Here is a 14715-nt window from a genome sequence, read left to right on the forward strand (position 1 = left end):
CTAAATTTTTTAATATTTTCGGCCAATTTGTTTTATGCTACCTATGTTTGGTAAAAAAAAAAAAAAAAAAAAAAAAAAAAAAAAATCGCAAAAAGCGTATTTTGATTGGTTTGCGCAAAAGTTATTGCGTTTACTAACAAAGGGAAAGATTTTTGTCATTTTTGTTGTTTTTTTTTTTAACGCGTAATGGCGGCGATCTGCGATTTTTTTTGCGGTACTGCGACATTGCGGCGGACAGATCGGACCCTTGACTGACATTTGACACTTTTGGGGTTACCAGTGACATTTCTACAGTAATCAGTGCTATATATATGCACTGTTACTGTAAAAATACACTGGTAGTGAAGGGGTTAACTTTATTTGAGAGGGAGGGGCTGTGTGTGTCCCTAGGGGCGTGATTCTAACTGTGATTGGCTGTGGCTTCAACTGTATGCAGAGTGATCAATGGATCTACATAGTAGATCCATGTGATCATCTCTCATACAGAGAGGAGAATGACAGGCAGCTTGTTTACACAAGCTGCCTGACTTTCTTCCTCTCCCCCGCCGATCGCAGAGTGGCCGGCGGCGATCGGGTCCGCCGGTCACACGCGCGGGGGGGTCCGTGACCACGCGGGAGCGCGCCTCCGGCGGCGCGCGCTCGCTCCCTAAACCCTCACAGGCGAGCGACGTAGACCTACGTCACTTTGCCTGTGAGGGGCTGACCGCCGCCGTAGATAGTCGTGCGGCGGTCGGCAAGTGGTTAATTAGATTACCAAAACATTTGGGCAAGGAAAAAAACCTTCGCCACTTTTGTAGGCTTGCTGGTACCAAAGGGAATTTCTGTGTCAGCTACCTCTGCCGGTGTAACCTCAAGACTTAAGGTTTCCCGGACAGACATGACTAGTGCGTCCACCAACGCTTCTTCTTGCGCTATGGCGGAGGCAGAAACATCCTCCTCACTGTCTGAGGAGACCGTACCCGAGACAGCAGCCCCAGAATAGGGACCTGCAGCTGCAGTGACCAGCTCAGAATCCGTATCTTAAGTGTCAGATGAAATAGGGGTAGGCGGGGGTCGCTTCCTTGACCCCCGTCTCTGACAGGCCACCTCCACCCGGGATACCAAAGACTCCAAAACTGCTGATAATGCATTAATCACAAGTGGGGTACTGGAGGGTCCTGCGGCCACCTCGAGGGGATCAGGTGGGGATACATGTGTGGCAGGGTCCATGATTATTCAAGACACTTGCCAGCAAACAAAAAAATAATTGCAAAGAAAAATTTTTTTTTTTTTCTTGTAGTCCCCCAGCGCAACAGCGCCCCTCAGTGTTACCTGCTTGGACCGCACAGAGAGAGAGAGAGACCCCAAGCCTCACCACCTGATGCACAGAAGTTTCTATCAACCTGCTCTCAGCGCTGTCTCTTACAGACAGGAAGTCTTTTGGATCGTTTTCCCGGGTAAAGGAGGCGGCTCCGCCCCTTTACACGCCTTCCGGCGCCTCCCATGCTACTCCGAGGTGTTTGGTCATCTCCAAAATGGCCGCCCCATGCTGGAGACACGAGGCTACGCCAAGATGGCGGCCCCGTGCGACCTGCGGGAGAATGGCGGCGGCCTGTGGAAAGATGGCAGCGGCCTGCTGCGGCCTGTGGGAGGATGGCAGCCTGCGGATGGCGGTAGTCCAGGCACAGGCATCGGCCTGTATTGCAACCTTATGTACCAGGTAGGATGCTATCACCCTCTTACATGGCCATCCTAACAGTAATGCCAGCCACTGACTTCAGTCATGGTCCCTTTACAGTGCCCCTCATACAGTGACTCCGATAGTCAGCTCCCAAACCAAGCCTCCTGGTTCTTATTCACTAAATCACCCTCAAGAGGGGGATCTGTGACACCTGTTATAGGATAGAGGGGGGATCCAGGATCATAAGGGTCCGATCATCCCAGGGAGGGGCCCGCGTCCACCCACAAACCCGTCAGGGGGAGAGGGGGAACAGTTTACTCACCATACCGGAACAGGCGGGCGCCAACTCCTGACAGAACCCCTCTCCACCGAGGTGGGGGGCTGTCGACCAATACGGACGCCGTGACTCAGTTTCCAACTGGTCATCGGCATCCAGGCGAGACGTTTAACTCGCAGGGTCAGTCCCCGTCCAGTGGGACTATGTTGCGGCCGACCCAGCGCGGAGCTAGGGCCTGCATGCGCTCGTAGGCTGACTGGGGTGACCACTGGATCTTAACATCCAGCCCGTCGCCCAGTTTCAGCATACTTGCTTGAAGATCTCACAGGAACAACTGGAGAAAAAAAGCTGCCTAAAAAAAGTTTTTCTAAAAAAAAAAATCTTGCCAGGACCACAGATCCCAGCAAGGAACTTAGGTCCTTACTCCTAACTAGACAGAAAAAAACTAACATCCTGTAGCAGGGAGAGAGATGATATACCCTCTGGGACTGCCCCTAAGGTGTGGCCAGAACGTTTTCCTTCTGCCTAGTGTCCTACTCCTGTAGAGGGCAGTATAACCCGATTTGATATTAATCAAGAGGACTGCGTCTGTTAATGAGCGACAGAGAAAGAAATATTTGGTCAATGATGTCATATATGAGATCCCACCCTCTGTTGAGTTTTATCGATGGAGCCCTGGGAGATGTCATTCACTGTAGGTCAGTCTTTTGGCAGGCACAGTTTATTCATGATATATGATGAATGTACATCATGGAACAACTTTATTTTTAAAGACACTGTCTCTATTTACGGTTATTTCTTTTGTGTGAACGAGTAGCTTTTAGGGCTCTTTCACAGTGGTGGCAATGCTTACTGCCCTCTGAAGAGCAATCCACAGAGAACTACTTTTTAGAGGGCAGTATAGCAGTGGCTGGCAGGTCTATACTGTATATAAATTGAAAAATAAAAATGTCACTGTAACCTCACCTCAGCCGGAGATAGAGAATGGGTACTATATTGAAATCAAATACCCCTAAATCTATCTTAAAAAGGGTCGCCCTTATAGTAGGAACAAAAACCAGGAGAGAAGGAGAGGGGTGTGATCCTCCAATATACCAGCAGCATAAAATAAAGGAGGACTACAGGTCCACAAGAGTATCATCAGACGCTGGCAGATTGTTCAGGACGTGCTACTACTGCCTCCCGATGACAGTTTTTATTTTCTTTAATTGCCAAACAGAAATTTTACACCGCAGGAGCAACTGTGAGCAATGTGTTTGGTTCTCAGTTGCAGGGCGGCCCCCGTTGATCTCATGGCTATTTTGACGGGTGGTGCCGCCTGTTAAACTCTGCAGCACAAGTTAAAATTGCTGTGGCATGTGTAATAGTTGTAACAACGTCCTGCCGATGTGGCGCATATATGTGGCCCCGACGGGGGTGGGCTTTAACGCCAATGCGGCCTTAAGTAAACAGTTTTCTGTGCTGAGAGCATACATCCTCCATGCTCCCAGCATGGTCACCAGCAGGGACCGGAAAGCTCCCGATGCATACAGCCAATCACACCGGTCACATGACCCGAATGCCTGCCACCCGGCATTTAGAAGCTCTTAGAGGGCCAAGAGGAAGGCATTAAGGTGGCTCAGCCACCTGTTTTTACCACCTCACAGGGACTCCTCTGTGAAAAAGCCCCTACTCCTTCACATGGGGGGATGAATTGCAGTATCTGGAGCCTCATTTTTGTTAAAGGGGGCTTCCAGATTCTAATAAGCCCTCGCAGATGCCCACACTCACCAGGCTAGATCGGCAAAGCTTCCTTTGCAATTTTTTTTTTTTTTTTACAATTCACTGAATATGAACACAACCCGACCAAGACAAATAAAAACTTGAAACACGAGTTTTATAAATATATAACTTTTATTCTGAATATTAAATAGTGTTTTAAATTACAAGCAGTTTGAATCACACTATGCATGATCATCAAATGTACAGTAAAAATTTTACAATTAAAAAAAAATGTACACCATTTAAAGACCATTAAGAACTGGACATTCATCCAGGAAAATATTGCCATACACCTTATATACTTGCTTTATTTTACAAGGAAAACAAAATCCCCAGCCTACAAGCTCCTAGTTCATAACAGACTGTACATACATCATTCATGTGTGTATACAGTCAATGTGCAAGGCAACTTAATCAGCAGTCATTGCAGTTCAAGTTTACATTTTTTTGTAGATAATCTATACTAACAATTTTAAACCAGTTTTGACACCATCTTAAATCAAAAAAGCTATATAGTGTTTTTGGACAAGTTAATGCTGTGTACACTTTTGATTTAAGGCAAAAAAAAAAAAAACAAATCTCCAACTATCCCCAAATGATAGCGATCTCTGAACACTTGGTATTTGCACAAATGCTGAATATTCAATACAAAGTAGTGCTTATAGCTATGGGGCACCCAAACTGGATATTTAGGGGATAGGTGAACCTTACTGGCCTGAATTTATTATTCTTGAATTTCTTTATCAGGGAGAACTCTGATCTTTGCCTTGTCCTCTCTTCTATAGACTTTCACTGTTTCTCTGGCATTCACACAAAACAAAATGAATCGTCAAAGAGGGGTCACTTGTGATGGTTGTACAGGCTGGCCGAGCAGGGCAGAGGTTTCACCACTAACACCTGAGAAATAAAGTGTGTTGTGAAGCAGTTATTTAAACCAGAAAGCAACCACTTAAAAACGGTTTTAGGTGGTCTTATTATTAAATAAAGGATTGCAAATTCATCGAAATCTTTTTTTTTTTTTTTACTGCATTAAACATACAATGCTAGTTTACAGTCTGCCATGAGAGTTACTGACCCAAAACAAAAATTCAAACCAGGAAGGCCAGCAAGGTCTGAATAAAGTCAAAAATCCTGATCCGTATACTTCTTTCAGGTCTATGACTCAAGGTTAACGTGAGGAAAGAGCCAAGTATGACAATCGGGCAGTTGGCAATTAAGAATGAGGGTCCAGTACTGGCAGCCTCCACGTTTCCATCATGACAAGTGTCTCTGAAGTCCTATTTAAGAGGAATTATTGATACATAGAATAAACACGGACATACATACTGCACATATGTGATCATCTAGGGAACAAATAGATTCATAGAGTTATTATCAGTGCAATGGTGAGAATCTAAGACATCAATGCAGTTAGTAGAGGGCATTTAGAAAAACACAAGGTACTATTAAATAAAAAAAAAACACAGGACAACAAAAGTCGAAATAAGTATCTAGCACATAAAGATTGGCCAGTATGCATGGCTACCATCTGCTTGAATATTCTAAAGTCACTAATCACTTTTTGGTCTCATTCACAGAGGCGTACCTATTTGTATACCCATGCGAAAGGCCATCTTTGCCCACAGGGGATGCACATTTGTTCCATTCATGTCTATTGGTAATTTGACAGCCATGCAGGTACATGTGTGAGCACACACAGCATTTGAGGACATGCACCTGCACAGCTGCCAAACTGGGACCAGTGACTGTCAGTGCAGCTACTGCATCCCTAAAAAACATGAATTGGACTGTCTGGATGGACGGAACATCTGCACATCCCGTGTGGGCATGGATGGCCCTATGGACAGGTGTACAGATAGGTACGCCCTTGTGAATGAGACCTTTAAGACAAACATACCAATTACTCCACTCAACAGCACAGTTCTTTTTATCTAGCTTGATTCTCTTAATACGAGTGCAAATCCCTTATGAAAACGATCTCCATGGTGTACCGGACAGACTTGCTGTCTTCACCTGCCAGACTAAGGACCGGTTCACAGAGGAGCGAAGAGCTGCCGCGCTGTCCGTTCCCGACTGTGGTAGGGGGCGGTGTGGTGCGCCATTCAACGCATCACGTCTCCCTGTTTTTTGGACAAACATTTAAAATGTGCAAAACATAAAATTGATTTATGGTGCTGAACTGCAGTGCGATGCGCTGTGCTGATGTACAGTGCCATGCGATAAAATGCAGCATACCTGCATTTTATCACAGCGCGCTGCAGCATGAATCCAGGCTGCATTGCAGTGTCTATAGGATACACAGGAAACAATTGTTTTCTGTGTCCCCTTGCGGTGGCTGTCGCTTTACAATGCAGTAAAACATCTTTTACCGCACAATGTGTGAATTAGCCCCAAGTAGAATAATAAAAAAAAAATCAACCACAAAATAGCATGAAGGTTTCTAAAATACATACTGAAAACCAGAGGTCAAGGAAGACTTGCACCAGTTACAAAAAGCAAACTACCTAGCAAAATTCTAGATAGAGATAAAACTAAAACAAGTCACAAGTGGAGTGTCACTATTAAGAATGTCCAGGTTAACCACTTCTGGACTGGAAGGATTTGCCCCCTTAATGAGCAGGCCATTTTTTTGCGATACGGCACTGCGTTGTTTAACTGACAATTGCGCGGTCGTGCAACGCTGTGCCAAAATAAAATTGATGTGCTTTTTTCCCACAAATAGAGCTTTCTTTTGGTGGTATTTGATCACCGATTTTTATTTTTTGCGCTATAAACAAAAAAAAAAATTCTGAAAAAAAAAAAAACACCTATTTTTCACTTTCTGCTATATAACATTCCTCCCCCCAAAAAAAAAAAAAAAAGTAAAAATCTATTTTTTTTAACATTTTAGGCCAATTTGTTTTCTGCTGCATATTTTTGGTAAAAAAAAAAAAAAAAAGAAAAAAAAAAAAAGGAATCGCAATAAGCATATTTTGATTGGTTTGCCCAAAAGTTATCGCGTCTACCAACTACGGGAAAGATTTATGTAAATTTTATTGTTTTTTTTTACTAGTAATGGTGGCGATCTGCGATTTTTTGTGGGACTGCGACATTGCAGCGGACAGATCGGACCCCTGACTGACACTTTTGGGGGGACCAGTGACATTACTACAGTAATCAGTGCTAAAAATATGCACTGTTACTGTAATAATGACACTGGCAGAGAAGGGGTTAACAGTAAGTGATCAAGGGGTTAAATGTGTACCTAGGTGCGTGTTTCTAACTGTATGGGGGAGGTTCTTGTGAAATGATCATAGAGACATGTGATCCTACATAGAAGGATCACAGGCACTCTGATCACTCCAGAGAGAAGAATGGTCAGCTGTGTCTCAGCGGGGAGCGATTGCGGGTGGCAGGCAGCAATTGGAGCCGCCTGCCATGTGCATCGGAGTCCCCGCTGCTGAGTGGGGGTGGAAGCGCGCGACCGATGTAGACCTACGTCGGTTTGTGCCGGAGGGGCTGCCTGCCGCAGAGAAACTGTGGCGGGCGGTCCGGAAGCGGTTAAAGTAAACCTGTCTTGAGATAAATATAGGGAAACACGTGGGCCAGAAAATTTGGGAATCCTCTCCATGCTTGCTCTGTGTCAGGGACCCAAAATATTAAAGAAAAAGGACCAGCATGACAGCAAGGCTAGAATAAAGGAGGTAAGGCATAAACTGTCAGGCTTTATCGTTGGCTGTCTCCAATGGGGGGACTTACTTCCTAGCCATAGGAACGGACCCCAAGGGCAGGAGGATAGGAGAAATGCTCCAATAGGAGAATAGAAATAAAAACCTGGCAGACATGTTAATCCCTCCCCAAATCCAGTCCCAGTGACCACTTCTCTTGAAGGCAGGAAGTGAGGGGAAATCTCAGATGATTTACAGGGGCTGCTACACAATTGCACCCACTAGAAATGACCATTCCCCATCACATTATTATGTAAAAGCAGCGGATATGCCTCCGCCGAATCATAGCAGCTCTAATGTCAAAGAAATGCTGTTTAATCCTGGAGAGCGCTATGTGTATTCATCATTTACTGTCTGGTATTGCCAGGGGTCTATAAGCATATAATCACTCTAAAAGGCTTACATTTGAACTGTTGGATTCAGCTGCACCCAGGAAACCGATACAAAAAAACAACTTTGGGTCCATTTTTAACTTCTACAATTGAAAACACACAATTTTAAGAATTGATGTGTTTTAAGATGAAGTATTATTACACTGAAAGGGTCACCGCTCAAAAGCTTGCAGCCAGGGAATTTTGCATTTTTTAATTTAAAAACACATGAAAATGTGTTAACGTTTGATCATTTCTACATGCAAAAGCTGCAATGAAACTGGCATGCAGTGTTCAAAACTGCACATATTCTAAGCAGACCTTTGGACAACAATTATTAATATATTACAGTAGTTTGTACGCAAGAAACAGATTGTGTGAATGTGACATCATCCTTTCCGCCTTCCCACCCCAGCCAATCAGAGGAAACCTTGACATTCATAAAATACAAGGCTTCCTATGAATGGCTGAACAGCACTGAACCCACATTTTTTTTGAAAGCGGGGCAAAAGCCCCATCCCGCTGCTGGAACGCAGCATTGTATGTAGTAGCAGATGCTACATTTAATTTATACAGCGCTCCCAGCATGGGTTAATCAAGGAAATCGTTTTAGGCCAGCTTGGCTATTTAAAGTCACAGTAAACCTGGAGCACATTGAAGCCTACTGTAAGGCATTTTGTTATGCAAGACATCTGGACAAGTAAAAATGTGTCTCTTACCTTTGTAATGACACTAACGTGGTTCCATTTTTTAGAAATCCTCCATTCATGGAGACATTTATGATATTCATTACACCAACTAAATTTTACTTGTAATGTGAAAAACACTTGACAGTACCTGCCATTACCTTTACTATCTGGAAAACCCTCTTCTGTGCATACCTTCGAACTTAAATGCAATGTGTTTTGGAGCTGCCAAACTGTGGCTTGATTGACCCAGCAGTGTGGGGGGAGCACACTGCAGATACCAATCCCACAGCCAAGAGCTTGTCTATTTTTTCCTTTTTAGAAATTGGACAGCTCCCTTGGAAAAAAAAAAAAAATCTAAACTAATACACAATGCTATACAAGTTATTTTCTGTGACTATCTGGGGCATCTATCTTGTACCAGTAAAATATTTTTAAATATATAAAAAAAAAAAGAAAAAAAGGTTTATTTTGCTTTGATTCCAGATGATCAGTCCTAATGAATAGGACGATTGGGCTTCAGTTCCATTTTAATAGGGTGATTTACTCTGGCATGTTCCAAAAAACATCTATATACAACCATGGATACACAGGATATGCCAAGATAGCAGTGGCCATTTAATTTAAACCTCTGTCAGACAAGACATGACAAGCAGGTAAGCCACATAACAAGCCAGAGCAGCAAGCAAGCTATACTGCTGCCCACTTCACTGCCTGTTGTCCTGCTACCGCATTTGTTTTATAATCAGAATTTCTCAGAATCCTTAGCTCCCCTCCCTCACCCCTACAATTGTGATTTTCTCACCGCCTTACACAGAAGTCTTAAGAGTTTAAAGCCAAATTAGAGGCAGACTGTTGAATGGGCTACGGCACGCCGGGCAATGCTGAAATCATTGGGTTTACTGCACAGGACTTTTTTTTTTTTTTTTTTAATTTTATACATCTTTGTTACAACATTTGCAATGAGCACTGCACTTAAAGCTAAATTTAGGGGTTTAACCACTCGACCTCCGGAAGATTTACCCCTCTTCATGACCAGGCCATTTTTTGTGATACGGCACTGCGTGGTCATGCAAAACTGTACCCAAATAAAATGTATGTCCTTTTATCCCCACAGAGAGCTTTCCTTTTGGTGATTATGTGATCCCCTCTGCGCTTTTTTTTGCGCTAAACAAAAAAGGACCGACAATTTTGAAAAAAAAAAATATATATAATATTTTTACTTTCTGCTATAAAACATCCAAAAAAAAAAAAAAAAATTAAAAAAAAAAAAAAAAAATGTCTTCATCAATTTAGGCCAATATGTAATCTGCTACATATTTTTGGTTATAAAAAATCCCAATAAGCGTATATTGACTGGTTTGTGCAAAAGTTATAGCGTCTACAAACTGGGGTTTTTTTTTTTGTTCAGTGCTAAAAAATATGCACTGTCACTGTACTGACTGGGAAGGGGTTAACATCAGGGGCAATCAAAGGGTTAACTGTGTGTCTAGCCTGTGCTTGGTTACTGTGGGGGAGGTGCTTTTACAATAGGAAGGCATTGATCCACGTTCTTGCTTTACAGAAACACAGGATTAATGCCTTCCCAAGGACAGAACGGTGACCTACCTTAGTTACATTAGGTAAAGTTCCGTTCTGCCTCTGTGCTGAAAAATCGGTGGGTGCTGGCGGACATTAGGTCCGCAGTACTCGCCGCTGGGCTCCTGCTGTGTGTGATCACTGCGGGAGAGGTTCGTCGGCTGCACATGTGTACGCCCTAGACATGTCAGATCACAAACTGGGTTCGTGATCGGGCGTGGAGGGCCACCCTGGCACAATATATCTACGGCGGGGGTAGTCGTAAAGTGGTTAAATAGTTGTTAAGTCTAGGTGTAGAGGAATAATCTAATATTAACCTTATTCCTTCCTTCCAGAGAAATCTGGATTCTACTCTATTCAATGCAGCTCTTGCTATCCTCATGTAAACTGGAGGACCAGATGACATTGAAGTGTGAGCACAGGCCAGAGCGTTGAAAGGAAGCAGTTTAAGGGGACTGGTCACACAGCGCGGTGGAAGCTTGGTGTAGCAAGGAATAAGGCATTACAGCTCATTCCTCTACCCCTAGACCCATCAAGTATTTGGGGGAGGCCAATTGCAAAAGTATTTTTTTCTGCTGTCCAGATTAGGGCTATAATATATGCCAGAGTGATGAAATGCTGGTTACAACACTGAAAAAATAAATGAAGTTATCCTAATTAGGACAGATTTAGTGGGATTTCAACAAATGGCCTAGTGTGGTCTAACATCTACAAAACAGAGCCAGGAAGAGATTTATATATTTCACATGGAAGAAGTTTTTTTTTTCTTTCCAAACGAATATTGGATAATATACACACATTTCTTTTGTAACAATTCTTAGCCTATAGAATTTGTTTTCCCATTGCCAGGGCTGGGGAAGAGGTCAAGACAACAACCAGAGAGTAAATGTTACACAACCACCAGTTTAAGACTGAAAATACATGGAGACAGTGACTAGCACTGTATTGCACACCAGCAAGTTATGGATCAAACCATTTGCCAATGGCACGCTCTCTGGCAAAATGCTCAGAAAATAAGTCATAGTAAAGTTCACCAATTTTAATACCTTTAAGAATAATTTGGTGGAAATGTATACATTTACAGGGACACAGTTTAGTCTCATGCACACAGTGCTAAGATGATGTATGCACCCTAAACAGTGATCCCTTGGGAGTAATGTGTCTAAACTGATGGTCAATATTCCTGTAGCGCAAGGGTGAAGAGCAAAATCACAACACCTACCACTGACAACCATAAAATAAATAAAATATAATTAAAATAAATTTTAACACCAATGCAGTATAATTCATCAATGATATGCAGCAATAGTCCATGAGACATCCGTTATGGAGAAGTAAATTGTGGGTGCAGATGTATGGGGTCACCAACCATCACCACTGTGCTCTGAAGGGGGAGATGCAATGCCCACTCACCGACTTCATAGGCTCAGCCACTCTCATGACAGAGCAAACAGACAAGTAATCACAATTTCCTCCAGATTTCCAAGACCGGAATCACTGTATTGGGAACAGAGGAGGCACTGGTGGAGCCAATGCTGTTTGCTCTGGACACTATGCTTCCTTTTCGTTCCATATGTCCTGTTTCCACATTATCACTGAAAGAGGTGTCAGATTTGCACCACGAGTCTTCAATAGACGCGACAACACCACCTTCCGACATTCTGCTCTCTCACTCGGAAGGTGGTGTTGTCGCGTCTATTGAAGACTCGTGGTGCAAATCTGACACCTCTTTCAGTGATAATGTGGAAACAGGACATATGGAACGAAAAGGAAGCATAGTGTCCAGAGCAAACAGCATTGGCTCCACCAGTGCCTCCTCTGTTCCCAATACAGTGATTCCGGTCTTGGAAATCTGGAGGAAATTGTGATTACTTGTCTGTTTGCTCTGTCATGAGAGTGGCTGAGCCTATGAAGTCGGTGAGTGGGCATTGCATCTCCCCCTTCAGAGCACAGTGGTGATGGTTGGTGACCCCATACATCTGCACCCACAATTTACTTCTCCATAACGGATGTCTCATGGACTATTGCTGCATATCATTGATGAATTATACTGCATTGGTGTTAAAATTTATTTTAATTATATTTTATTTATTTTATGGTTGTCAGTGGTAGGTGTTGTGATTTTGCTCTTCACCCTTGCGCTACAGGAATATTGACCATCTGTGTATTTTAATATTCTTCTTTTTATTTATATGTTTCTTATCAAGTAGCAGCATTTACCAATTTAGAGTGTGAGTTATCTCCTCAACAAGCGCTAGGTTGCTTGCAATTAGGAAGGATACGGTGTGCTTGTAAGCAGTTTTTTATAATGTGTCTAAACTATTTTCATTTCATTAAAATAATCAAATATGGAGCACTGTCACGGGTTCCTCAGATAAATGGAAGTAGTATTTGCATTAAAGGGCACCTGTCATTTAGAGGTACACGTAATACTGCCAAAGGAAACGGGTAGACCAGGGTAGACATTGCCTAACTGTAGTGGTTATTTTATGTGAGAATTGTAATGTTTCTTCAAATCCTGTTTAAGCCAATATTTCATATTTACTTGTAACAGTGGTAGTGCTAGGATGTTTGGCTGAGGGTGAATTTTCTTGTGATAAGCAATATATTCTCAGAGGCAAGCAGAGGGATGATAGGAGACTATGAAGGTTGAATAGTGAATGTTGGTGTGTCTACACGCATTAATAGGTTGGTTACAGCTTTCACGGCCTGCTCTACAGCCTGGCAGTCCCATTTAAGGAGTAACAACTGATGTGCAGTATCACTCTTTGCTAACTAGGCTATACTGAGCTCTTTATAATACTTCTTCTTTCAACACTTTTATTGCGATCAGAAGCAATGTAAACATTCCTTGTGACAGCAATAGGCATGTGAAAGGTACTCTTTATGGAGAGATCTGGGGTCTATAAGACCCCAGATCTCTTCCCTGCCCTTGGAAGCATTTGATCACACCAAGATTGTTGTGATCGAATGCTTTTGATTTTTAAAAAAGGTGCAGTTTACATCTGGGTTACTATATTACAGAGCCGAACAAAGCCAATCCCGGTCTTTGTTCGGCTCTGATCAGCTGGCGGAAGGGCAGGCTGATCGATCGGGACCTGTGGGATGGGATGTCCCAGTAAAGCCATGAAAGGCGGGGGGTACCGTCCCCTCCCGCTGTTTGTATAAGCAACCAGTATTTAGCCATTAGGATTCCTTTTACAAGACAGCCAACCGTAGGCTCTAAAAAAAAAACGTTATAATCACTTGAAGTCCAGTGACATACCAGATCCAACCACTTGTTTCATGAAAAACTGTTCACTGTCCTCCGCAAGTATTCAAACACATCCACTCGCTGTATTTTCGCTCGTCGGCTTGTATGTCATCACAAAATGTATGCTCTGGCAGGATGGAACCACAGCGAGCATGTGGGAGGCAGATATTGTACTCATTGAAATGGGTGAATACTAGTAGAGGACAGTGAGCAGAGAAGAGGTCAGCAGAAAGTTAGTATATTCAGTCTTTTTTTTTTTTGCAGGTATGCGTTATTTATACTGCTATGACAACAGGCATACAAGAACAAGAATTAAAAGAGTGAGCAGAGGACCCAATATATCTTAAAGTGGAACTCTCAGACTAAAATTTAGGTTTAAATTGAAAAGGGTTCAAACATCTGTCATGTTATTTCAGACTCCCCATCAGAAAGATCCTCCTCAATTTCCCATTTCAAAAATACAACAGGAAATTAGTGTAAATGTTCCCAAAATAAAGAAAGGTTCTAGTTGTCTTCAGGCCAGGTGTTCCTACAGGAAGACTCATGTGCAGTTCCAGTGACACCCATAACATTTTGAATTTGTCACTTTCAGACTCAGCAGCAATAACCATCATTAAAAATAATGAAGCCATCCCATCAAGGGATTGAGAGAGCAGTACTGACCTGACAGAGGCTCTACCTTCCTTCAATCCATCCAAAACTAGACAAGCAAGTTCCAATTCATAATAAACATGCACTACTGAAAATAATGGGTCTATATTCCATTCTCTGCAGCATATTGTCTGCTTAAAAAAAAAAAAAAAAAAAGACATATCTACATAGGACAAAGCAAATCACTGTAATCTATATACAGACTGTATATCTCATATAGACCTGTAAGACATAGCAGGAGTTACAGCCAGGTACAGCTACGAAAAGTGAATATGAAAACCCACATCTAAAAACAACCACGTTCATTTTAGGTACAAATATTGGGACTGTTCTATATACTGAGGAGTGAACGCATACAATAAATTGTCATACTGGATGTGCAAAAAAGATCCAAAATCTTTGAAAAAAAAAAAAAAACAACATATGCTGTTGTTTTCCGAGAAAAACAACAATATGAAAAAGATACAGCATATAAGATGCTGAGATCAAGAATCTCAGGAGCAGCTTCATTCACAATCTAGAATGCAAAAAACAAATATATCAACACAATCAAATAGATAAAATTTATAGCAAGCAGTGGTTCCCCCCCTTTAAAAAAACGTCTGTACAGATCTGCAATATAACAGTGCAATAATAATCAATACATAGTGTTTTAAACGTTGATGGATACACAGTAAGATTTCTTTTCATTACATTAGCACAGACACAATAAAGGTATATATCTTAATGTACAAGGTCCATCGTACTAGATACTACTTTACAGCTCTAACT

This window comes from Pelophylax lessonae (genome assembly GCF_965119305.1).
Source record: "Pelophylax lessonae genome assembly, chromosome: 6".
Classification (NCBI taxonomy): domain Eukaryota; kingdom Metazoa; phylum Chordata; class Amphibia; order Anura; family Ranidae; genus Pelophylax; species Pelophylax lessonae.